General features: G+C 41.3%; 1 protein-coding gene across 1 annotated transcript in view; it reads left to right on the forward strand.

The window, feature by feature from the left end:
* The window catches only part of GUCY1B1 (guanylate cyclase 1 soluble subunit beta 1), a 377,660-nt gene that overhangs the window by 1,204 nt on the left and 348,931 nt on the right, over positions 1-27,525 (forward strand). The gene's annotated exons all lie outside the window — the stretch shown is intronic.

The following is a 27,525-nucleotide window of genomic DNA, read 5'->3' on the forward strand; positions in this document are numbered from 1 at the left end:
TGTACACAAGGACGACGTGAGATTTTGGTTAGGGAAAAAATGCTTCGTATGCAAACCTGTCAGTGCGCTACAACAGTGGCACACCTTAAAAACCCCGAATCAGCCGCACAGACATTGTAGAAAAGTTTTGTTATCTTAAAATGTATGGCACGAAAACACTATTCAACCAGGAGGATCCGTCATCCCTTAACTTTCATTTTTAATCACTTCAACTCCAACGATTTTCTCAAAGCCGGCATTATTGAAGGTTTTAAATTCGAAGCAATATGGGGTGAGTAAGTGAGCTAAAACCCGAACTTTTCTTAGGGTGGGGGAGAGGCGAGATGCGTGTGTCAATGTGTCTTTATGAGTGTTGTGTATTTGTGAGTTTCGTATGTGTCTCTCTTCTTTTATGCGCGCGTGCGTGCGTGTCTGCGTATTTGGACGAAAGTATCATTTAATGGGTTGCTAAGTAAAGTTCACAAATGTAACAGTGGAAGCATGATTTGAGTCGGAGCTTAAAGTTCTAGGTTTGGCACTCCATGTTTGTTTTAAATTCCAGAACAGTGTGGAGGAGGCTTGAGACTTGGCAGCATTCAGCACTTAAGCTACTCAATGAAACACCCAAGAAGTCACTCAGTCAAAGGCGCACAGGCTGTGACTCAGGATGTAAACACTGCCATGCCCCATTGGCTGCGCCGGATCACTGAGGCTGAAGCAGAGCAGAAGTACACCGCCACCTTCTGGCCATGTCCATGTTCATGTACGAGAGACATTTGCCAGACACCCATAAAACCACATTCTCCAAACCATTCAAAATTGCACGTATTCCGTTATTTTTAATAGGTTTGACATTGTATGGACAGTGCTTTGAAGTTTTACCGTCTTGACCGTCGCTGGTAAGAGACACGTTAACACAATTGGCATGGCCTGGGCTGACTAAGAGGAGTCGTCAATTTAGCCATCCAAAATGCTACATTGTTTTTGCCACACACAATAAGCACATTTTTATAAACTTTCCAGTAAAATGTGTGTAACTCATACATCTAGCTAATAAAACACCTTCTGGTTGGTTTAATAAGCGTCAGAATAGTCTGAATCGAAAATTCAACATATTTAGATATATCGTACAGCAAGATGACCGCGAAAGCAGCCCCTCGACCAGAGACACTGCAGATGGATGAAACTTCCTGAGACTGACGGCCAAACGTTTAGGGGCGGAGGGGGGGATATCCTCCATTCTGGTACCAAAACAAGCTTGTCTGAATAGTGATAGGAGTTAAAAGCTTGCTGCTGATGTATGCAGTGACCGGCTGCAAGCCGTGAGTTCCACTCCTGTCAAGGCCATTTCCTCCTCATGCCCTCTCTTTAATTACTTACAAAATGAAGCAGCCATGTCGCTCAGGCACCACCAATTCCATCCCAAAGTTGCCTATAAAAGCCCCCCCCCTTCCCTCGCCCTATTCATCTTGTGTCTCACAGACTCCATTTGTCAGTTTGATGTGGGAAAGTGACTACAGCGGTATTTGGAATGAGGCAGAGGAGTACTGTGCTTGGAGGCACCAGCAGGGGCTTTTTCTGAAGCAGGGGCACTGCCTCAGGTTGAGCGTGCTGTGGATGTGAGGTGGGACCAGGATCAGCAAGCCACGATGGCTGAAGGCGCTGCATGCTTTCAGGTCCATGCATAGTATGTGGTGCATGTTCATTCGGCTGACTGGAGCAGTGTTTCATTGGAGGGATGGCACGTTGCACTGTGTGCCCTACCAGCCCAGCACTTCTAGCCACAGGCAGGAAATGTGTGCAGGTAGTAGGGTCTGGCATCCAAAAAGGGGTATATTTTCAACAGTTATGGCCAATATTCTGATGGAGCATTTATGAGACTTGGAAGATAGAGCAGTGATTCTACCAAACCAAGGACCCTATTACCATGTTGGTGAGCCCGCTACCAACATGCCATCGGTCGCGAGCCCACCAACATCCAGCAGAGCAGTGTGACCACTGCATTATGATGCAATCATTTGGACCAAATCGGTCGGTACCTACAATGCGACAGTGCCTGCTCAGGCACTACCATAGGGATTACGCTGTCCCTTTCTAACATCCTTTTCATGGCGGTCCGACTGCCATATAAAGACGGTTGGAAATGGACTTTCAGGATCTCTAGCACGGGCCTCGTTCCCACCTCAACTTCCTCAACCTTCTCTATGAGGCCTGGGGGCATCTGTGAGGCCCCCTCAAACATCCATACCCCGTGTGCCTGTCACCACTTGGTGCCTGGCACACGGTTAATGGATGTTTACAAACATCCATTTTTCCTTTGTGGCTTGTGCTGCAGCCCTTTTCAGGCAACAGGACAAGTTGCAATAGAAAAGGGCTGTCACATCATAATCTGGCAGGTGGAACTGCCAACTACTAGTCGGGTGGTATCCATCCCGCAATGATGGCAGTCGGATGCTCGTCCGACCGCCATTGTAATAAGTCCCTAAATTCCTGATTCTCTGGAAAATGTTGGTGGTTATTTTGCCTAATTTTCAGGTTATAGCTTGTTTTTCTCTATGTATAGCCATTTATTCTGAGAAAGAAGTATGAGAATAAAAAGAATGTCTTTTCTTCAGGAGAGGATGGAGATCAGTGTGAAAGAAGCAGATCCAGGTGACCCAAGGCTGTTTTGCTTTGTAGTCCTGTGTTTATGTCAGCCTCGCAGGTGCAGGATTTGATTGAGTCCTGATTAGCTAAGACTATGCAGGAAAAGGTGGTAGAGGGGAAAAAAAAGTCCAAGATCTTGAAGTCTGTGTCTTGGTAGCACCATTTCTCTAGTTTGAATTCTGAGGCACCCAGCACTAAGGTCATGGGCAAATATGAGAAAGGAGATACCTCAATTGCTTGATCATGTTGGAGAAAATTTGGGCTTTGATATGGTTCGTATGCTATTCAAATCTAAAGAGCTTTTCCTGCAATATGAGAAACCTCATCAAATTTCAATAGCTATTTAAGAGAAGATCAAGGATTTAATCTGGAGATTGTGGAAGGAGGTAGATCACTCTACAAACCCTAAATTTCCACAAAAAGCTTATGCAGTATAAGTCAAAGGGAGGCTCCTATGTGGTGTATACTTTTGAGTCCCTTTAGAGAGGTTTTGAGTCCCTGGCAGAGGCGATTCAGGCGGGTACCGGCTGTTCAGATCTCCTGATGTAAATGTAGCAAAAAGCAAAGTTCTTAGCAATATATCTGTCAATATTTAAAGAGCAGCAGCAGTTGCTCCAGGGGCAGCGGTGTTGGCAAGACAAAACCTATTGATATGAGACTGGAAAGCGGATTTCTCTGAGAAATTATCCTTCCTAAAAAATTCTGTTTGAGGGTTGCAAGTTGTTTGGTGATAGGATAGACTCCATAATTACAAAGTTGTTCAAATACAGAAAGCAGATCTTACCCTATGAAAGGTCTGAATCTTTCTGATCAGGGGGCAGAGATCACCAAGAGAGTTACAGGAAGGGTTACAAGTCATTCTATTCTTAGCGTGAGAGTTGTCAACCTAGGAAGTACTCCAAAGCAGCAGATTCACCCATTCAGTCGGGTTGTTCTAAATATAAATCTTGACAACTATAGATCTCCTTCAACTCCACAAATTGTATGGGAAGGATAATGGATTTTTACAATATTTGGCAGAAGAACTTCACAGCTTGCTGGGTCTTGAATAGCATCAAGACACGCTATTGAAGAATCTTCAACTATTGGTCTCAAAACTGAGGCATAATCCCCACTCCCGTTCCCTGGAATCCCATCAAGAAACAAGCTTTACTAAAAAACAGGGCTATTCTTTAGGTTCCCGAAGACAGAATAGGTTGTTGTGTTTATTTTATTGCCGTCCTATTGCAGAAGACGTCAAGAGACTACAGACCAATGTTAGATCTAAAATGAATGTACCTGTGGGTGAAAAGAGTACACTTCAGAGTGATCACACTTCAGTGAATTATGCCCATGAGCTCCAAAGGAGACTTCCCAACAACCATCAATCAATCAATCAATCAATCAATCAATCAATCAATCAATCAATCAATCAATCAATCAGGGACTTATAAAGTATCACTACTCTCCCGTGAGGGTCTCAATGCACTTGAGGGGGAGGGGCGGGGTCTGAGGTTCAGTCGAAGCGCTAGGTCTTGAGGTCCTTCCTGAATTGCGGCAGCGATGGTGATTGCCTGAGGTGCAGAGGCAGGGAGTTCCAGATCTTTGCAGCGAGGTAGGAGAAGGATTTTCCTCCAGCTGTGGTCTTGCAGATCAGTGGGTCGGTGGCCAGGGCCAGTTGAGCAGAGCAGAGATGTCTGGTGGGGGTGTAGAAGGAGATGCGGTGGGTGAGGTATCCAAGTCCTGCATTGTGGAGGGCTTTGAAGGCGTGCATGAGAAGCTTGAAGGGGATTCTTTTGTTGACAGGTAGCCAGGGAGGGTCTCCCAGGTGGCCAGTGATGTGGCTGCAGTGTGGGATGTTCAGGAACCATCGACCTTTAGGATGAGTATCTGCTCATCCCTATTCATGTGAACCATCAATGATTCCTTTCGTTTTCAAAAGAGAATCACCCCTTTCAATATGAGGTTTTTTCTTTTGGGATAAAATCAGCTCCCTGAATGTTTACCAAGATCTTGGCACCAATTGTAGCATTGGATAATAAGGAAAGAATCTTTCTACAAACTTGTATCGATGTCAGGTTAGTGCAATCCCCTTCATAGATTGTGGCAAAAATTCACACATAAAGGGTGCTTTTGTGCTGAGGGAGCAGAGTTTTCTGATACATTTATAAAATCCCAGTTGCTTCCCTCACAGGATCAAATATGTTCATAGTAGGGATTGTGTCTCCTACATTGAGAAGATTCAGAGCTATGTGTCAAGACTACTTTTTCTTTCCTCTCCAAGAGCAGTGGACTGTTTGGAGGTTCATTGGGATCTTTCAGCGACCATTATCCTGGCTCGGTGGGCAAGGTTCCACAACTATAAGACATATTCTGCGACGTTGGAAGCCTTCATCGCCGGATCTCTCTGTGCAGCTTCCAGGGTCTCTGGAGATTATCCAGAAGCTGCAGTGGTAGATAAAATCTCATAACTTCTCCAAAGCAAGGTTATCTCTGCCACCCTACTTAAAAATGACAGACGCCAGCACAGTGGGTGGGGAGTACGGATGGACTCTTATCATCTGCAGGGTCGCTAGTTGCCATACCAGAGAGCTGAATCATCCAATGGGAAAATGAAAGTGATTCAGCTAGCCCTCTGGAAGATTTCCCATCTAATGATAGACAGCTTGGTTCTAGTCTGGGCCAACAATACGATGGGAAAATCCTACCTGATGAGGCAAGGGTGTGCAAGATCAGTATCTCCGTCCAGGATTTCAAATCAGATATTTTCTTGGAAAGAGCAAACCTTGGGCCAAATCTCAGGTGGTGTTGAATTCAGAAGTAAACAGGATGAACAGAGGGATCCCTTCCTCCCAGGAATTTAGTCTGTTTTAAAGGTTTTTTTGGACATAGGGAGAACCAATAGTTCATTTTTTTGCATCAGCCCAGAATCTCTTTCAGTGTTTTTTCTACACTAGGATGAAGGAGAAAGGGGTTAGAAAGTGAATGCTTTGTCCTATCCTTGGCCGAAGGGAATACTTTATGCTTTCTTCCTTTTCCTCTAATGCTCAAGTTCCTTGTCAGGGAGCAGAGGGCCTCATTGTTTCTGGTTGCTTTGGAATGGCCACGCTCCAACTGGTATCCTCTTCTGATTTCAATAGATACCTGTCAGTAGATGCTGCTTTCAATTTCCCCAACTCCTCTACAGTGTCCGCTTCTCCATCATGATTCCTTAGTGAAACTCAGTCTGATGGCATGGAGTTTGAAAGGGAAGGGCTGAGAAAGAGGGTTCATTTGGAAGTGTTAGTGTCTGCTTTCCAGAATTCCAGGAAAGGTTATACTCTAAAATCATATAAGAAATACAGAACTGGAGCACTTCCAGTAGGTGGTGTGAAACAAGGGAATTGGTTCCTCACAAGCAGATTTAGTTCGGATTCTTTCCTTTCTGCAGAATGGATTTTCTTTAGGTTTGAAGGTTTCCACATTATGGATACAGTGGGCAGCCATTAACATTGACCATTGTTCTTGAGATTACCTTTCAGACAACCAGGGCCCAGTTCACCGATTTTTCAGAGGGTTTATCAACTTGGGATCTCCTTCTGAGCCACAACTATCCTCCAGAGATTTGCTATTGGTTTTTAAAGCTTTAAAGGATATCCAATTTGAGCCTTTGAAGACAGTGGAAATCCAAATTGTGACTTTGAAGCCTTTTTTCTTTGTTACAGCAACTTCAGCTAGAAGGTTGGGATAGTTGAGATCTTTGTCTTTTAGACATTCATTCCTAAGAATATTTGATGACAGAATCATTCTCTCTTTAGGTCCCTCCTTTGTCCAAAAGTTAACTCTGCTTTTCATAGGCTCGGTTCATAGTTCTTCCTGTGTTTTTTCCTACTCCTAGGGATTCAGAGCAAGAGTGTCTAAACTCACTAGATGTGACAAAAGCTATTTTCTGCTATCTGGACAGGGTGTCAGTTTTCAGGATTTGGCCTCTGAGAGTCCAGGGTAGGTTGACCAGGGAAATAGCAACTGCTTTGGCAGAAGTACAGGGAGGCTTTAGAATTGGTCAATTTCAGTAACCAGTGGACTCTTTCCTTGTACATAAACTGATCTTGCACACATGTTCACATTTGTTACACCAATGCTCTTGCAATGGGTCCTCTCTGAGAGCACGTTTTGTTTGGAACTTTGATGTTCAACAATAATACTGATTATACAATATATCCGTCATATCTGCAATGTGAAATTACCTTTTGTCTGTGTTTGATCCCATTAATTGTATGTTCGGATATTGATTAAGCACATTTTGAGGCTCCCTGGAATGTTGATTTGTAACAAATGAATCTGATAGAAGAGTGTGGTCCTCTCAATGATCAAATGTAGCCTAGTTCCTAGGAATACTAGGGGGGCCTCATATTTTACTCTGATCTTTATTATTGGCAGCATGTAAGGCTGCCTTTTTCATATTTCCCCATGAACGCCAACATTTTAAGATGATTACAATGCTACTTATCCCCCAAACTACCAATTGCCTCATCATGTGAAAGTATAACTCCATGCAGTTGGAAGCTCCAATAGTTAAGAGCACATCAAGGGACAAATGGATTCTGGATTTACATAACCAGTTGTCATAAGCAGACTAGGTTTTCTGCTGTACACTGCTGTACACTGATTGTCACTCTGTCACCTAACAGCAGACTTCGGATTGTCTTTCGGTTGGGATTTGTCAAAAATAAGCTTTCTAGTGAGTTGAAATTTACTGCACTGGTGTTACTGCTGGCAAAAAGGCAGGTGGCTCAGTACTGGGATCACAGTTGTACTCTCACTCAGGAAAACTGTCTCAGAGGAATAGTGTATTGTAACAAACAACTTGAGTTATATTCTGAGTCACTTCCTCATACCTCTGGTCCAAAGGATACCTGGTCCCCATTAAGAAACCATTTAATATGTTCTCCGATATGTCCACAATTGCTGAGGTGTGAATGCTCAAATTATATAATTTCATAATACAGAGTTGATATTACTATAGAATGTGTGGCCTTTTCATGCCCCAAAATGTTTTTGTGTTGTTCACTTTCACAAGCTGTTCATTCAGCTAAAATATTGGATACACACCTGACTGCTTGGTCCCTTTGGGAATACTGTAACTACATATCTGGATGATTGTTATATTGATGGACTTCTTTGCTGTAACATGTTTATACATAACTTGTATGCTATTTTGTAATAATAAAATGAATTTTAAAAGAGGTAGATGAGGTTAGTTATGGAGTGCAAGGCAAAAGTATAGGGAATGTTCAAGTTCAGCAGCTATAAGGATATGGCGTTCTAGGGATTACTTAGTTTAAGTATTTTGGGCCTGATTCAGAAAGGTAAACATACGCTTTTTTGTAATGAAAAAGGTATTTTACTAGTAGTATCTTTATGACTGTCGAGTCTCCACACATGAAACGATAGGGCTGTCCCATCTTTAAATGTGCAAAGACTCCGCATTCGTGAAGATACTACTAGTGAAATAAGTTTGTGAAGATGGCTCCCAAGTTTTTATTTTAAAATTAGTTCTTCATTTATGACTATGATCCACTTGTATAAATGCAGTCATGACTATTGCTTCTGTATCATAAACAAGGCTGAACTGAGTAGAAAAAACTTGTGAGTACTCCAGCTTTCAATAAATCATGCATCTGTGTCACCTGGAGTGTGCGACCCATCTCTGAGGAGGTGACATTCTTGTATTTACAAAGCACAGGCGGTGGCACTTATCTGGACACTACTGGCAATCAGCAATTATGCCAGCACCATGGAAAATTAACCGCTGAAAGGCTTTTATCATTTTACAGCTTGGCATGGATCGAACTGTGCTAATCGTATGCTTAAAGACTTTGCTGTAGAAATGGCAAATTACTTTGTCCCTTTCTAGTTTGGGGTGAATGGCACGGTGCTCCCTAAGCTACCTAAGCTTAAAAACTGTGCTAGAAAAACAGAGATTTGAGGTGAACAAATTCAGAGTGTCACTGGTGTTGTAAGGTGCTCTATGCAGGAGCTGCTCTCCACCTAAACTTGGGAACTACCCAGAGTTCTCTGCTTCTTTTTTCCATAATTTATGTGGCACTCTAACCCTATAAAGATTTTGTTTTGACTTATACTGGGTGCTCCATTGTATATAAGCATTAATAATTAACATACAAATCATTTTATGTATTAAAAATAAAAACAATTAAATATATAAATAAAAAAGAAATAAATTCAACTTCCCTATCTACCAAAAAGAAGATAGAATCGTTAGTCATATATTTAATTTCAAATAATAACTAAAAGCAATTCAAGTAACAAATATCATAGCACAAAAAATCTTTCACAGACTTACCATAAAATGAATTAAAATTGTTAGCAAAATTATACATTTAAAAAATAATATACATATTATTATTACGAGGGTGCATAGAAAACGAATAAATTACGAATTAAAGAACTCATCCAAAAAGGGTAAAACACATCATTTAAAAATACCTGTGCATTTAATATGTGAATACTATAATCCATAGAGAAATAAATTATTAAACAGTAGCACGAGTAAACAATTATTAACAACTTAATTAATTTGCATAGGTTGTAATGAAATAGGAAATAATGTGAAAAAAAACCATTACATTAAGTTACATTTAATTTTGTATAACTTCCCAACCTATACCCCTACAAACCCAGAAGCCCGTACTTAAAATATTAAGAAAATAAATCAGTATTAAACAATTTACATAATTAATAACCAATTTAAAAAGTAATTAACAGTTAAAATATAATGGTAACATCATTATTGCTTAATTAACTTCTAAACCTATCCCCCTACAAACTCAGCAGTCCCCTCCCAAAATATAACTAAAATAAACCAGTCTTACACAATTTCCATAATAATAATAAATTACATATTTAATTACAATTCATATTAATTATTAATTATTAATTAACCTCCCTCTCTATCCCCCTACACACCCAGCGACCCACTACAACACTATAAATTACTATTAATAGTTAAATAAAAATATCATAAATCAATTAAAATTTCAAAATTATATTTAAAAAAATTAATAACAACTATGGAAACCACAGTAACACATACAATTTATATATTAACTGAAACCCATTAAAATAATTAAAAAATGATATTTCTTTACAGCTATATTACTGAAAATGATTAAAAACTGTGATATTCTTTAAAACTATATTACTTACCCAAAAAACAATATTCTTGACAATCATATTTTTGAATCAATATATGTTAGAATCACAATATATCTTTTCACCATATTTCTGTCTGCCGATATTTTGAACTTGATATTTTGTCTAAATACTGTTCAGTGAATGGTATGAGAAGCTGCAGTGGGCACATGGTTGAAGTGCTGCTCGGGAACACAGGGTTAGGTATGCCAGGGAGGTCAAAGGTGATGTGCACCAGGAAAACACTAGTGATGAACCTCAGGATAGCAACGAGTGATGCACCTTAGAAAGGCAGTCAGTGAGTTCCCCTCATGGGACGACTGGGTGACATGTCTCACAGAATCCCTGAGTGATGTGCTTCATAAAGGCGCTGGTTACTTTGCATCAGGGTTAACTAGGCAAAGTGCAGTTCACTGGCACATGGGTGTATCCATTAATCGGACACAAGGCAATGTACAATGGGGGCACATGGTAACGTGTATTTAGCAGAACATGTTAATGTGTGCCATGGAATGTTATACATCTTCAGTTATTCTAGTTTTTTGGCCATTCTCATCCATTTTTAAGTCTACATGCATAATGGTAAAAGCAAAACTGGAAGTCCTAGGATGCAAAGCCGTATTAACCAGAACCCCAGAACTGGATGAATGTATTATTTGTTTTGGACTGAGGTATAAAGAAGGGCCCCCCGTAAATAATAGGTACTCCTAGAACGGGGAAATAGTTCAAAGACAAAATAACAAATCTAGGCAGTAAACATGGATTATAAAGCTACGAGGCAATATCAAAGTTCTAATTTCATTGAAACAGTGTACTCCTACTACAGTTAAGATAATTTTAAATCATTTTATTTGCATAAAACATCAGACAATATGTACAAAGAGACAACAAGAATAGCAACCACATAGAATAGACATTACTGGTACAAAATAGTGTTTCCGACAAAATACGTGATGACAGGAAAAAAATAATACATATATTGGCTTATGAGGCGAAAAGCTGGGGGAAGGGTGGTTCATTTCAGTAGAGAGTTGTAATTTTCTACGCGCGTTTCGGCATTAAGATGCCTTCTTCAGGAAAAAGCCAAAACAATTCCTACTATGTCCCTGATGGACATGCAGAGACCAAAATTTCTCAGGATGTCAAAGACAAGATGTAAGTATCGTACAAAGGATGCCGTATGTCCAGGATCTGCAGATTCACAAAGAAACTCACGCCCCGGAAGTCCTAATGTTGGATCTATGTATAATTCGGAACGGGTAGACTAAAGAATTCTAGGTGAACTCAAGTACTATGGAAGGAAATCGATCAACCATGGATGGCGCTAAGTCCTTAGTCGCCAGAGTTACCACAAATTTCATGAAGTGGCCTGGGTAGTAGTAAATTTGAAGGAGGCTGTATAAATAGCAACGGGACTCTTTGTGTAGAGATGCAAGAAATAGGAAGATGAAATCGTCGCTGTACTATGGACTTTATCCGTGCTGGGTTGTATCACAGACAGGCTGATATTCATACGTTTTGAATGATATATCTTTTACGAGTACTCCATAGTACAGCGACGATTTCATCTTCCTATTTCTTGCATCTCTACACAGAGAGTCCCGTTGCTATTTATACAGCCTCCATCAAATTTACTACTACCCAGGCCACTTCATGAAATTTGTGGTAACTCTGGCGACTAAGGACTTAGCGCCATCCATGGTTGATCGATTTCCTTCCATAGTACTTGAGTTCACCTTGAATTCTTTAGTTTACCCGTTCCGAATTATACATAGATCCAACATTAGGACTTCCGGGACGTGAGTTTCTTTGTGAATCTGCAGATCCTGGATATCCGGCATCCTTTGTACGATACTTACATCTTGTCTTTGACAGCCTGAGAAATTTTGGTCTCTGCATGTCCATCAGGGACATAGTAGGAATTGTTTTGGCTTTTTCCTGAAGAAGGCATCTTAATGCCGAAACGCGCGTAGAGAATTACAACTCTCTGCTGAAATTAACCACCCTTCCCCCAACTTTTCATCTCATAAGCCAATATATGTATTATTTTTTTCCTGTCATCACGTATTTTGTCGGAAACACTATTTTGTGCCAGTAATGTCTATTCTATGTGGTTGCTATTCTTGTTGTCTCTTTGTACATATTGTCTGATGTTTTATGCAAATAAAACGATTTAAAATTATCTTTACTGTAGTAGGAGTACACTGTTTCAATGAAATTAGAACTTTGATATTGCCTCGTAGCTTTATAATCCATGTTTACTGCCTAGATTTGTTATTTTGTCTTTGAATTATTTGGTTTGGACCACATGGCAACAATGCCTAGGTAAAGACAGATGAACAAACACACATTTCCTCTTTATGACAGTTTCTGTTTTTTTGTATTTCTACTTTGATGTTTTCTGTTCTCTTAGTGGCTTGCTTTTTGCTCTTATCAGTAGTCCAGCAGTTTTCCATGGTTGTTATTGGTGCAAAGTGGCCATTACTCTAATGGGAAAAAACATTGCAGGAATGGTCCTTTGGTATCTTTAATAGTTCACTTGTTTTGCCAAAAAGTGAACCAAATGGCCTTGGAGGCAGAAAACAAATAGCAAAAATATTGTTTTTTATATGCAATGCATGCGATAAAGAATTGAATCTTAGAAAAAGTATGATTTTCTAGTGTACCTTCTGATGTGAGATAGACCATCAATGCATTGCCAAGGAATAGCATAATAGGAGAGTAAATGATACACCAAACAGCCCGTAGCATGAGGGATGAAAACTCCTCGAATTTGTTCCAAGATGTGATTGACGCTGTCTCAAAGCAATGACTTAAGGAGACTGATCCAAAGTTCACTCTATATATTGTAAACAAAAGGTAATTCAGATAGTATCACTTTCAAGCCAGATCTAAACAAGAAGCTCTCAATTTTTAGGTTTAAAGTTACAACATGAAATGGTTCAGCATCAAAAGGTGCATCAGACTTTCTTTTTCTAAGTGGTCGAACAAAAACGTGATCTCCTTTCATCAAGGTGACATCTCGTGCATGTCAATGCTTGTCTGAATAAGCTTTCATTTTCCTCTTATGATCCAAGTCTTTCATGCATGTTTTTCCTTGGTATTTGCTCATCCATTGGTCTATTGAAGTAGCATGGTTGTCATGGTTCTCCAGAACATTAAGGTTGCAGGACTTTCACCTATGGTCGAGTGAGGGGCTGAGCGGTAAGCTCGAAGAGTGGGATTTAGAGTAGCTTTCAGATTGAACTTTTCTAGTACAGCACTCTCGACAGCTTTCTTTAGAGTACTCATGAAATGTTCAATAAGGCCATTGGCCTATGGCCACAAGGAGTGCCCTGCTGATGCTTCACCTTACAATAACCTAGAAAGTCTTTGCATTCCTGACTGTTGAAAGGTGGGCAATTGTCAGACTTTAAAATTGCAGGAACACCACAGGTCACGCAAATGCTGTCTAATCTCTCAATAACACATCAGTGAGTGAAAGATGAGAGATCTTTGACCAATGGAAAATGGGAATGTTCATCAACGATCACCATTAAGTGATGTCCGTTGTCAAGAGGACAGAAGAAGTCCACTGCAATTAGTTTGTATGCATGCCTTGGCAACTCTGACATGCTTAATGGATATTGAGAGGTTTTTGATGACAGGCAGTTGCATAGATGATAGACCTTTAATTCCTTTTCAACCCTTTTATCAAGATGTGGAAACCAGATTCTGTCTCAGCGAGCTTGTTTGCTGGCAACAATTCCACAAATGCCCTTCATGGACCCCTTCAATTATATATTGTCGCAGACTCTCCGGAATGACAATTGTCAACCCTCAGAGAACAATACCTTCTTGAGTAACAGACAGTTCATCTCTGACATTCTTAAACTTTTGATATTCACTGTCACTTGTAACAGGTCACGGGTGCTGGTATCAAGACTTATGTGTAATAATGTCTTACAGTTTCAACATGTCACTATCTTGACTTGTGGCAGACAATTTGTTCTATCAAAATGGCAGCTGCAGTGCTTAATTTCACTATGAAATCTATATAGACTTCAGCCTGTCTTAGAATGGGTGCCAGGGCATTGTAGAGGCACTCGTGAAAAGTGATTGGCGGGATTATGATCTTTCATTGGATGATGTACGTTTGTGTAATCATGCTCTTGCAATAGCAGACCCCAACGTTCAATGAGAGGAGGCATTTTTGCTTTAGGATTTCCAAAGATAACAATAATTCCTGATGGTCGGTCACAAGCATGAAGGGCTTCCCATACAAGAATACGTGGAAATGTTTACAAACCCACACCACTGCCAAGCTCTCTTTCTCAGGTTGTGAGTAAGCACGTTCAGTTTGGGAAAAATATCAGGTGCCGTATGCCACAATACGCATTCGAGCATTTGGGTGTCTGCTGTGCTGTGCCAGGATGGGGCCCAACCCGATAGGGCTTGCGTTCATAACAACCTCAGTATGAAGCTTTGGATTAAAATATGTCATTACAATAGAGTTCTAAAAAGCTTGCCTAATCTTCTGAAAGTTTTGCTCGCATTCATGTGACCAAAGAAAAGAAGCATTCTTTTTAGTCAAGTCTCTTAATGGTGCACTGATAGTGGCAATTTCTTGTATATATCTAGAGCAGTAGCTGGCCATGCCATTGAATGAACGTAACATAGAAACATCTTGTGGGGGACTAGCAGTTGGCAGCACTTACACTTTGGCAGGATCAGGTGTCATGCCCTCATCAGAAAAAAAAATGGCAAAGAATTTTAACTTTGTCTTATGGAACTCACATTTCTCGGCATTCAAAGTTAAAACAGCATTAGTTAGCAACTGACACACTTGAGTGAGAGCTTTGTCATGCTCCTTCTGTGTAGCTTCGAAAATCAATATGTCATCAGTGTAATTCAAAGCATTCATGGGAGGCTGTATAATACATTGAACGACATCTTGGAATAGCTGTGCAGCTGATGACACACCAAAACCTAGTTCCTTGTAACAGCTCAACATGTGTAGAAAAAGTTGTAATGTCCCACACTTCTCCTAGAGTTCCAACTGATGATATCCTTTATTCAGATCCAGGTGAAATGATAGCTTTGCCCCATTCATTTGTGTTATCTTGTCAGCAATTTCAATGGCCTTGTTCACTTGACACAAATCCACGCAGATGCGTACAGCTCCTTCAATGTCATTTCAGTACTACCACTGTGGAATGAATCCATGGAGTTGGACCAGGAGAACGCTCAATGATCTTGTGCTTGAGTGAAGGTTTAAGTTACTTTTCAGCAGCTTCCTGAAAGTGGAAGGCAAAGTGTCCATGTCTTTTGAGCCCACATAAATGTATAATTGGACATTCATAGTCTTGAATTTTCCCAACCCATGCATCAACAAAGGAATTGACTTACTATTTTGTGATGAGTATTCATGTTATAGTTCATGGCTAGCAGTCCAATATCAGCGCGTGTTCTCAAGATGAGTAAACAAGCGCTTGACACCATACCTTGAAGTACATGAATAGGCACTTGTACTTTTGTTTTCATATGTTTAAAGCCACAAATGACCCTTGACCTTTTAGTGGTGTCGATGCAGCCCATGTATACACTTTTGTTTTCGAAGGCATCATCTTTATTGATGCACCACTATTGACAATGAAAGGTATTGAACAATCATTGACCTTTAGTGTGATCTTTAGACAATATTTGGATGACTTTGGTGCTTTATCATGTTGTTTTCTCTTGGATCGATGTTTTTCCTCACAAGAGGCGAGTCCAACATGCGTATGCTTTTTTGATGTGAACATCGACATAGCACACTCATCTTCTTCACTTTCACTTGATATTGACAAGGAAGAACTATTTGATGAAGATTTTGATGACGATCAACTTTGTTTGGTGTCAATTTGCTTCAGCTGACGTGGTCGCTTGGCCTTATGGGCGTGCGTCGAACTTCACATCTGGAACGTTTCGGGGCCATTTTGTCTTCTCACCGCATCATGCCTACTTTTTCTTTCACCCTGCACACCGTCACAAAATGGTTCTCCTTTCCACAGCATTTGCAGATCTGCCCAATGACGTGACGTTTACCTTTGTGTGGAAACGAAAATCCATACCTGAAACACAACTTATTTTTCTGTGGAGAATTCACACTGTGTCCCTCGGCCTTGTGCTTTGGTTTATTTGTCACATTCATGATTGACTCATTCTGGACACCTCCAGCCTCCACGTCAGCAGCTTGTCGATCAGCACGCTTTTCAGCTCTGGCAGTCATGAGAACTCACTCCAGACTAAGAGTTTTTCTTAGGATTTGTCGACTGAAAAACTCTGATAAGCATCCGTCAATCACTCTGCGTCGTATAGCTCCATCATCATGTAAATTAATTGAACTTTTAGTGTCTCTCAACAAATTTGTCAATCGTCTCACCAGCTCTCTGTCGCTCTTGACTGAAAACCTATCTTTTGTAATATACATTTGGCATTGCATTGAATTTGAAATTCAAGGCTGCTTTGATTTGACTGTATGTAATTTTGTAAGCTTGTGGCATTTTCTTTATGACTTTTCTCACGCCTTCACCAGCAGGGGTCTTAAGTTACATGAAAACATACTTGTTATCTGCTTCTTCACTCAGATTAATGAAATTATCAAATATCTCTATACAGGCACTCTGTCTGATGCCAATATTCAACTTTATGGTGGCATTGAATGGAGGTGGTGGTTTCAAGAAGACAGCATATCACAAAAGAAGCCTCTGGTCCAAATTAGTAGGGAGGTCTAGCGTGTGACTCTATGTGTCTAAGTGTATAACTGGGGAGTTCCCTTTTTAAGGATAGTTCCCCTCACACACCAGAGGTGTCATGCTTCATCATGGGGGTACCTCCTCATGTGAGAGACCTAGTCCTCACGCAGGCTACAACCCCCTCGCTGCAATGGAGGAGCTCAGGGATGTTTTGATAGGGAGGGTGGGTGTACTAAAACACCTTGAAGGTTTGGTGTGTTTGAAAAAGGTGCAGTGCTATGTTAGAAGTGATTGGAAATGATTAAAACTGGCTACGAGGGCAGCTATAATCCTACCTTTATTCAGCTGCCCAGTGTCAGGATTAAAACCAAGATAACGCTCGGAGTGCAGGTGCCAGGATTCAAGGCCTCTGCGCTCTTACAAGACCAACATGTTTCAGCCTGATAGACCTAGATCAGTGTCACGGCTTTTGTCAGGGTCAGTGATGTAGCTATTGCAAAAAGGTGAAAAGTGTGTGCAACAAACACAGGAAAAAACTGAATATGATAAAAGAGACAATACTGAACCAGGATAATTTTCACTGTTCAGTATGTTCAACGTATACCCTTTGAGGCGTTGGAGTTCACAACAAGAAGGCAGCGACATTATAACCATTTACGGGATTGGCTGACACTGGGGGTGGAGCTCCTTTTCACACCATCTGCAGTCCACTAGGACCTGATTCCTCCAGACCATATCTAAGGGCCGGTGGAAAATTGTCCTCCCCTTTGGTTTCAATGGAAACCCTTTGCTTTCAGGGGACCTCTGGAGGAGTTATGATCTGCCACCCAGCAGCTTTAATGGTGTGCCGCATTGGGTATGGACAGCTTCACAAGCACAACCCTGGTGCTTTATCTGGGGTTGTTTCCCGCAGCACAGTGCCACAAAAGCTCTCTTCACTTCGGGCTGGTAAGCAGATGACAGTTGCTTGTATCACTTTGTCTTTAAGCATCTTTTTTTGCTGTCTGATCTCTGCTTCTGTTCACGGTGCTGTCTTGCATTTTGTTGCTCTTTTACAACCTGTTTGTTTCCATGTTTAGCGTTGTCATTCTGTACAAATGTATTACTTCGAATTACTTAGTAGCGCATTACCTCTTTGCGTGGCCTTCTCAGCAGGTTCTCGGCCACTGACGTGTAGACTTTTCAGTGATGCTTTCCTTAGCGTCAAATGCTTTTGAGGAAACGTGTGCTGCACTTTGACTCCACATAGACCAAACATCGATTCCTCACTTTGACTGAGGCATAAATGGTATAGACAAGCAGTTTGATGGACCACAGCAAGCGCTCTGGGAGAGCACTGTCGATCTTCGGGTTACTTGTCCCTCATCCTCCTTGCCAGTTTTGGCTTCCTCCCCAGTCTGGGTACTCACCAAGGACTATGTTACACACAGAGCTTAGTATAACATGTCTTTATTCTTCTGCATGTACCTGCAAACTCAACATTCTAAACCTGCATTCAATTCACTACGCTCTAACACTTACGCCACAGTACTACGGAATCCACCAGGAGCCACAAAGGTTACATCATTACATGCTCACATGCCACTACATCGAACATGCAGGGGAAATTCCTCTGGAGGGTAGGAAGGGACAAGTGCAAGTAGTGAGTGGGTGATGGAGGTCCCCAGCCTATGGACACCCATTCAGCCTTCTCCACCCCATATACAATGAAGCTATTCCTTTATGTTACACAGTTCACAGGTGACAGAGGATGAGCAAAGTCAGTATGTTGGCAGGGCTGCAAGTAATAGAAATGTTGATGTCCCTGTTACTTTGAAGTGTGAATGCATAAGATCAAACTCAATGAAACCATCTCTAAAATATTCATAATCTTTTTGCCTTGTAATATAGATTTACAGTTCAGATGTTCTATACATTAATTAAGCATATCTTGCCAAAATATAGCACTGCATCTCGAAGGAAGCAGTTTTCATTCTGATTTGAGCTGTGGGGGAAGTATTCACTACCAAAGTAGGTGGAGCATTACGACTACCTGATCCCATATTTCTAACCAAAGGTGTCCTCCACCATCTGGACTCATATAGGTATGAACAAAAGGAACCCTTTGAAATTAAAAACCGATCATGTGGAAAAGAACACATTATTTTACACAGAACATCCCCATTTAGTTCAACTGCTTTTGCCTGTGAAGGCCCCAGGGCCCATCCTTAGGCTAGTAAAAACCTTTACAATGCCATGTAAGCTTTTCTTTAACTGGAGGAGTCAGAATCTTGTGGTTAGACAGTTTGTCTTGGTGTGGTATCTGACCAAAAATCTGGGCAATTCACTTTTATTTCCTGTAAATCAAATTGTAATTATGTAGAGTGAAAAAATGATTAATGCGCAATCTCATGCAGTCCCAAAACTTTGCTCTTACCATTCGCATCTTTGTTCTAGTAAATCCCATTCATGTGCTCATACACCCACACCACTGTTGTGTGTAAATCAATCCATGATTAAGATGTTTCAGTTGCAGTTATATGTAGAATGCTTCACTACTCTATAGAGCTCATTTCACTACTCGTCAAATACTTAAATAAATAAAAATACATTCCATTTAGCCTTTGTTATTCCATTTCTGGAGACAGCATTCAACCACACAACAATATGAACAGTATGCAGGGGCCTGTTCCCGTAGACAGAAGATTATGCCAAATAATTTGAAGGTAAAAGGAAGTGCAGACTGCAGTGTTTCTGCCAATTTCAAACATGGATTCCTCCTCTACTGAAAAGTATAAATATTCGAACAATCAAGAGGATAAAATTAGATCTCAAATGAAAATCAGTGGATTGATGTCAATTTTTCTGTCCTGAATGCCTTGCAATTCCTTGTGACCATGACCCGGTGAGCTTAACTCATATATTGTATCATGAAAAAAACACAACTGGTTGCATGCCAAAATTAACCCTATTGTGCGAGAAGCCACAATTTGTGAAATAAATAAACTGGATATAATGTAGGAAAACCTGAATATTTAATGAAGTTAGATTATCCCTTAACCCCTTGTGTGCCCCGCCCTTTCCCCGCCCTGTGCCGGGCGTTGAATTAGCGGGCGGGGTTCATGACGAGATAGTCTCGTCATGGGCACAGCGCAACCGCGGCCCATGACGAGACCATCTCGTCATGGGCACTCAAGGGGTTAAATATTCAGACCACAAATGAGATTTTGAAATCACGGACATGCGCTTCCATTAACTGTTTTTTCCAAACAAAGACCTGCATCAGGAATGGGCTTTTCTCAGGACCCAGTAACTGCAATCAATATTAGAAATGCTCTTTAGAACAATAAATCATATTAACGTGTTTGTCAGAGGCAACCTTTGCAACCTTTTTTTTTCATAAAATCATACAAGAACACTACCAGCTTTTGTGTCATTCAAGAATAACCACAAAGAATGAAGTACTTCTGTTTTATCTCACTGTTAATTTTAGTTTTTTGACTGGTCTTATGTCTCCTTGCTACTTTAGTGCAAAATGATTCATTTCTTATTCCATAGTATGCTCCTTTTGCGTCAAACCTATGAATCAAGGAAAGTGAGGAGATGAAGGGTAATTGTAGAACTGAGTTGATCCACTAAAAACTAGTCTGGTTTTTCAGCTATTTAAATTAGGTGTATGAGGAAAATCTGCATGCAATACATTCCATTGGTTATTGTTTGCATATTTTTGTGTCATTCAGAAACCAAGGCAGGATTTTGTTATTTGTTGGCTCAACAAGCTAATCAATAAAATTGGTTCCTTCGTTGCAGACTCCCACAACATAGTCCAACTGAAAACACACAATGCATGTGGAAAATAATAAACGACAGTCAAGAATCATATATTTATCAACATACATGAACATAGAATTTTGTTACCAAGAACAGGAGGTTCTGATTGGATCATTTGGTCATATTGCCTTGTGACTCATGTTATAAAGCCTTTGTTTTGGCATATTTTGTTGAGTAGGAAGTCTATTGGCATTGTTCAGTTATCTTAAAGTGGTGACTTCAGCTTCTTGCTCAGTAACTGTCACCCACATCCAGTGGCATGATTCCCCATGGGGTTCCTCCTCAACACAACTGTGCTCTGTCCACCAGAGGGTAGCCTGGCCACTGTGACAGCCCCCCTGTCCTATTTAGGGCAGAGTGAGCATCACTCGATTTCCCTTCCTGGGACTACCATGCGAGGCATGGCAATGCCGGGCAGTGAAAATAAATAATGGCCCAACAAACAGGGAGAAAACTCCCTGTGTGCAGAGAAATTGGTTTTAGTTTCAAAATCTCACTTTGGAGGGTGGGTGATACAAGCATGATGCCAGCTCATCAAAGTGATCTTACCTCAGTTCAACCACCACACCGATGTCTGCTCGAAAGTATTTAGGGATAACTTCCAAGCAGGCAGAGATTTCTAAGGTGGGCAGTGGACCTCCACAGGCCTTGCAGACCAACAGACTGCCCGCCATTTTTCAAATCACTCACATTGTCGCGGACTGACGTGTAGGTTCCTTTGAAAGTGTTTTAGTCAGCTAGTGAGATTGCTTACTGTTAATTTGCCTGCTGACAAGATCTGCATTTTATCAGAGTCTTGTGGTCTTGATTCCTGGTGGGATGACTTAATATTTGATGCTTTTAAGGATGATGAAATACCCATGGTAAAGTTGGCATAACAATAGTAATACCTGTTATTGGCACCAAAAAACAAATACATTGTAGTAATATATTTCAATTTTCCATAGGGTGTTTTATACCAACTGTGCCTTAAGTGCCTGAAACATGCAATCCTTAACTCTCTGCTGCAGCTATCGCTATGTACTTTGTCTGAATGTGTTTCTTGCGCCCCCTTCTGGTAGGGTAGGAGGATGGCCTATTGTGAGTATAAGAAGGCAATCAGAATGCTGGCATACTGCAGCATTTTGTTATGAGAACTGTTTCCAGGGGGTGCAGTTGGGAGTGCTAGCTTAAGCACTATCAGATCTGAGACACTTCATCTGATGCAGGTTGTATAGTGTGATTAATGTCTGTTGAGGGAAATATGGAAAGGTGTAGTGAAGCTGAGGACATCCAGCCTTGCTAACACTAGCAGTTTCCTCAGCCTATCACTCTGGAAAAGCAGATGAGTGAATGTTGATGCAGTGAATTTAAATGTAAATATTTCAAATAAGTATTCTTACAGGAAAAAAATGTTTTCCTCTAATTGGCATGGACATAATAATTAAACATTACTTTGAGGATAAATAATACCGCTGATTGCTTGCCAAAATAGATATTGAAGTAGTGGTGGGGAAATGGGTGTTCCCAGGTGGTGGTTATTAGGGTGGCAATGGATAAAACAGAGAATCTCCACTTTAAACTCATAACAATAGTGCCACTCAACTATACATGATGTGTATAGATTGTGTATGAAACACATCCAAAGTCAACTATTTTCATGGGAGGGGTTGTGGAAACAATGTATCCCTATTTTTTTTATGCAAAGGAAAAAAGTCATTAAGATCCATTTGAACCCAAAATGCAACTGTAATCCAGCATATTTTCCTTCAAACACAGAGAATTCACAAGATAAGAGTTAGCTGTGTACAGGACAATGCACATTTTCAATAGTAATATGAAATTATGTAAACCCTGGGCATTTTAGTGAATCCATTGAAATGTGTAAAACTTTGTAAATTGTGGGAGGAACTCTATGATTCTTAAGTTTCTGACAATCAGCCTGATTCTGTGGAAACAAGACGCATACTTTGCAGTTTTTCTCATAGGTAATCAAAATCATCCTTATCAAAAACTACTGATCAGTCAACAAAAAGCTAAATGCTCAAATATTTTGCAGCTTCACATGCTGTGCATTATTCGGTCATCTAGTGGTTGGGCCCACAAGATTATCAACAGTTTTTTTCTTCAATGTGCTTCAACCACTGGCAGACTCATGACAAACCCTTATTGTTTGCCATGGCATCCTTGGCCTGGTTTGCCTTTAACTTTTTGCCTTCAGACCTTCTGTTTTTGCTTGCTTTGTTTTTGCTGGCCTTAAGACTCTGCACACTTTACCACTGCTAATCTGTGCTAAAGTACTTGAGCTCTCTCCTTAAAAACTGGCTCATATACAATTGCATATTTTATTTACATATAAGTCACTAGTAAAGTGCACTACATGTGCCCAGGGCCTGTAAATTAAATGCTAGTAGTTGAGATGCAGCACTGATTGTGCAACCCACTTAAGTAGCCTTTAAACATGTCTCAGGCCTGCCACTGCAAAGCCTGTGTGTGCAGTTTACACTGCCATTTGACCTAGGAAAATGAACTTTTTGGCAGACCCAAACCTTCCTTTTTAATACATATAAGTCATCCCTGAGGTAGGCCCTGGCCAGCCCAGAGAGAAGTGTATTTAAAAAGTTTGACATGTACTTATACGTTTTACATGCCCTGGTAGTGAAAAGCTCCTGAATTCGTTTTTCACTACTGCAAGGCCTGTCTTTCCCATAGGATAACATTGGAGTTGCCTCATTACATTTTATAAGTATAATTTCCTAAATAGAAAGCGATAACCTCTTCAAGTTGGTGTCTCTGGAATCACAATTTAAAATCCTAACTTATGGTGAAGTTGGATTTTAAATTGAAATTCTGAAAAATTACACTTTTAGAACATTCACATTTTCTTGCCTTAGCCATTTAGTGCCTGCAGCCTCCCTGGGTCACCTTACTGTGTGTAGCTGATGGATGGGATTTGTGTATTCCTCCTAGACAGCCACATACAATGGGAGCTCAGGTATGACTGGTTAGGATAATACTGACAGGATGGAAGGGAGGAGCTGGGTCAAGCCTCACTTAAACTTGAATAGGCTGTGTACTGTCTTCACACCAAGGGCCTAATAACCCTTCATTGTCACTTCAGCCAGCTTGGAGACATGGCAGGGGAGCTAGGGAATGCCAGGCACTCCCACCTTCCAGAACTAGGGCACCCTGTGTATAAAAGAAGGACCTCAGACACCGACTCTTCATTACACTTCTGGAACTGTGGATACTCTGCCAGGAAGTAGGACTGCTGTGCTACTGAAAGGATTGTCACTCTGCTGGCTGCCACTCTGAAGGAGCTGCTGTCCTGTTGTGCTGACCTGCTGCCTGCTTCGCTCTTGCAATCCATCTAGAGCTCAGGACCCGAGAGTGACTCAAAGGGCTAGTCTGCTGGCCTCCTGATTTGAGCCTCAGGGAAATAAAAAGCTCTTGAACAACTCTTGAAGCCGACTTCAGTGAGTCCCTGACCCCCGAGTGATGCCTCTCAGGTCCTGGACCCTTGGTGTGGCTCAAAGGCTCTTAGAATCAAGCTTTTGGGCTCTTTGCGACCACAAATGGACCTGTTAACACCGGTTCACTCTTCAACACGATTGGGACTCTTGGCACAAAACTTGAGAAGGTAAGTAATCTGGGTCTGTATATGACCATGCATTCCATCGCTTTCGATCTGAACTTTTGACTTTGACCCAGTCCAGTACGACCATATAGCCGCGGTTGGAGCTTTATGCTTTTAAGTGCTATATTGCAGTTTATTCTTTAAAAAGACATAAGTCCTGTTTTACTGATTGGATTTTTGTCATTTTGGTCATGTTTTATTTACAAAAATAAACTCTATTTTTCTGACCTGTTGTGGGATCTTTTTGTGTGATGTTTTCACTGTTTCACCATTTGAAGTATTGCACAAATACTTTACACATTGCCTCTAAGTTAAACCTGACTTCTCCATGTCAAGCTACCAGGGGGTTGAGCACAGGTACATTTGGGGTTTATTTGTGCTTACCCTGACAAGGATTGTGGTTGATGCATGACCAGAGATCACATCTCAGGCAACCAGTAACCTAATTTCTAACACCTATAATACCACGCTTACATCTACATACCCCAGTATGTGGTCACCATTTTAGTTTATTTTTTCCTCAGTGGCATAAGCAACAGTGCTGAAAGTACTGAGTCAAGAATCGTCACAAGCATCGAAGAGATTCAGCAACGACTGTCAAAAGTACAGAAGGCTTCCGTTTAGGCAGCCACTGTGTCTGTACATTCCACTGGGTGACTCGCAGGGTGGCAATAGCAACAGGGAATGGATGTAATACAAGGGACAAAGAAAAATATAGGACTTTCCTTGCCCAATATCATAAAAATATTCAAATAGCCCGGAAAACTTTTATTGCTCAGCATTTAACCCAGGCAGGGAATGCTCCAAAAGCAATATACCAGATCCTTAAATCCTTCACAAACCCCAAAGCGTGTCATCTGGAAGAACCTCCATCTCAAGCTTTATGCGACACTATTGTGGAATATTTTGAGCAGAAAATCGATCAGATTTATAATAAGATCCCTACAGCTGGTAACACAAAGTCGGTCATGACCTATGACCACCTTCCCTGCAAAAGGGGGAAACCCTTGATGAGTTTTCTCCCTCTGACTTGTGAAGAGGTAGAAACCTTATTACACACTGTAAAATCAGGTTCCTCACTCGATGTTATACCGGCCACAATATCTGCGGGCCTTGCAAAACAACTGTCTGCTCCCCTCTTGAATGCGTCGTTCAAGGAAGGCCATTTACCATCTAAGTGGAAGGCAGCACAGGTCATCCCACTACGCAAAAACACCATGGTCTCTACGAAAGATCGGTCAAATTTGCGACCAATATCCCTCCTACTGCTCCCGAGCAAAATCTTGGAAAAGCATACTCTTGCCTGGATGTGTCGCAATCAGGCTGCAGGCCTAAACATAGTACAGAGACAGCCATAGTTGCTGTCACGGACAATATCAGGCTAGCACTAGACAGAGGACAATCCACTCTACTGGTGTTATTAGATCTCTCGGCGGCTTTCGACTGGGTCGATCACCAAATTCTGCTCAGGAGACTAGAGGAATCTGGGATAAAGGGACTGGCCTTGCGGTGGATGACTAGCTTCCTGTCTGATCGTTCCGAGACAGTCAACCTTGGACCTTACAGGTAAAAGTCCAAGAAGCTGACCAAGGGAGTACGTCAGGGATCTTGTCTAAGCCCTACCCTATTTAATATCTATGTTGCTCCCTTAACCGATCTTCTGAGGACATATGGGTTTGTGCCAATATCATACGCGGATGATACCCAGCTTACCTTCTCTTTTGATAAATCTTCCACAACAACCCGGACCACCTTCTCTGCTGGCATGCTAGCAATATCTCAGTGGATGTGTAACAACTTTCTCCAATTAAATGCCGGGAAGACGGAGATTATGCTCTTCGGAGAGGCTGCATTGTTGTGGACACCAGAGTGATGGCCAGGTGAGCTGGGTGTCTCACCCGCCCCAAAGGCATCAGTAATAAACCTAGGGGTTCGCATTGAGCAGAGTCTGAACATGAAGGAGCAGGTGACTCATACGGTGAGCTCATGCTTTCATGTGCTGAGTCTGCTGAGACGAGTATTCCCTTTACTCCCAGACCATACACGGAAGACTCTTATTCAGATGTTAGTTCTGAGTCGATTTGACTACTGTAATGCTTTATTGATTTAGGCTAACAAGGCCTCGTTAGACCGCTTACAGGTAGTCCAAAATACAGCGGCTAGGTTGGTACTGAATGCCCCCTACAGATCATCTTCGAGTTTGCTGTTGCGGCAGCTTCACTGGCTTCCAGTGAGCAAATGAATAAAATTCAAGGTTGGCTGAATCGTCCACAAGGCGGTGTTTGGCAATGGTCCAACATATCTCGCAGAGAAACTTAGCCAATATACTCCCTTTAGAGACCTTTGATCCAGCTCTAAATCCCTTCTCAAAGTTCTCTGGATTAATAAGTCTGGGACTGGGGGGAAGGCTTTCTCACATCTTGCCCCCCTGAACTGGAATTCTCTCCCTATTACACTGAGGCAGTGCCCGGACCATCTTCATTATAGAAAGTCCCTGAAAACATTTTTGTTCTAGACGCTTCACACAGTACCAGCACCATCTTGCATGTCCATAAGCACAGAGATACCCCTTCGGGGGGATTCAGGCGCTATATAAATAAATTAAAATAAATGGCAGTTAGTCCTGATCGGGAGATGTACAGGGATGTTATCCATTGCACCGTGCCTTGTTGGCGAAAATAAATGCCATGAGGAAACAAGAGTGTCCGGTTCTTTTAATCCCAACACTGGCGATGAGGAGTACATATGAGGGGCAGGTTCTTTCACCAACACCTTTTGGATGCAGATTGTGAACCCAGCATGAGACTTGATTGGCTGCGTGGTGCACAACACAAAGCGAGGCAGAATTTGGAGTATCGACATTATCGGGCTCAATTTAGCCCCAATCCAGTGGCGACAGACATTTTTTATTTAGCATTTGAATCTATCACTTAATCCTTAGTTTTCTTTGCATCCTTTTTAATCCATAAAGCGCGATATTTCATCCTTTCACTCTCTTTTTAAGCATATCATCATGCATGGAACTGCAAATTTCCCAAGTTTCTCATGTTCTGGTGGGCCATCCAAATCTCTCTTCCCAAAAACACGTACAAAAGCAAGATTCATTTAAAGGAGTTTATTGTAACCCAATGCATTTCGTACCCGACGGGTCCTTTGTCAGGGGAAACTGTAAATAACAATAGGACATACTTTACAAATCATTCCTCCAAATATGTAAACATCAGCTCATTCTAATGTACCTTATTTGTAGATTACACTACTCATCTCTCTCAGCTACCAACAATTTATCACATATGTTTTGCTCAATTTCCCTCTACCTTTTGGTGACTAGACTCTCTCCCACATTCTGTTCCCTCAATCATTAATTCCCAACCATAACCGCTTCAACCTCCCCTCTCAAACCCCCTTCACATACCTAACCATCCTTCCTACTAGGATTCTGTTTCTACATCTTTGTTATACTTGTTCCCACCCTCCTCTTAACTCGTTCCTCTCCTTCCCTTGAAAACCTTTTAAATCCTCCCAGCTGCATTCCCTCTTACCACGAATCATTTCTTCCCACTATCTCGCCTCCTTCATTACCCTCGA

Source organism: Triturus cristatus, chromosome 2_2, assembly GCF_964204655.1.
Source record: "Triturus cristatus chromosome 2_2, aTriCri1.1, whole genome shotgun sequence".
Taxonomy (NCBI): domain Eukaryota; kingdom Metazoa; phylum Chordata; class Amphibia; order Caudata; family Salamandridae; genus Triturus; species Triturus cristatus.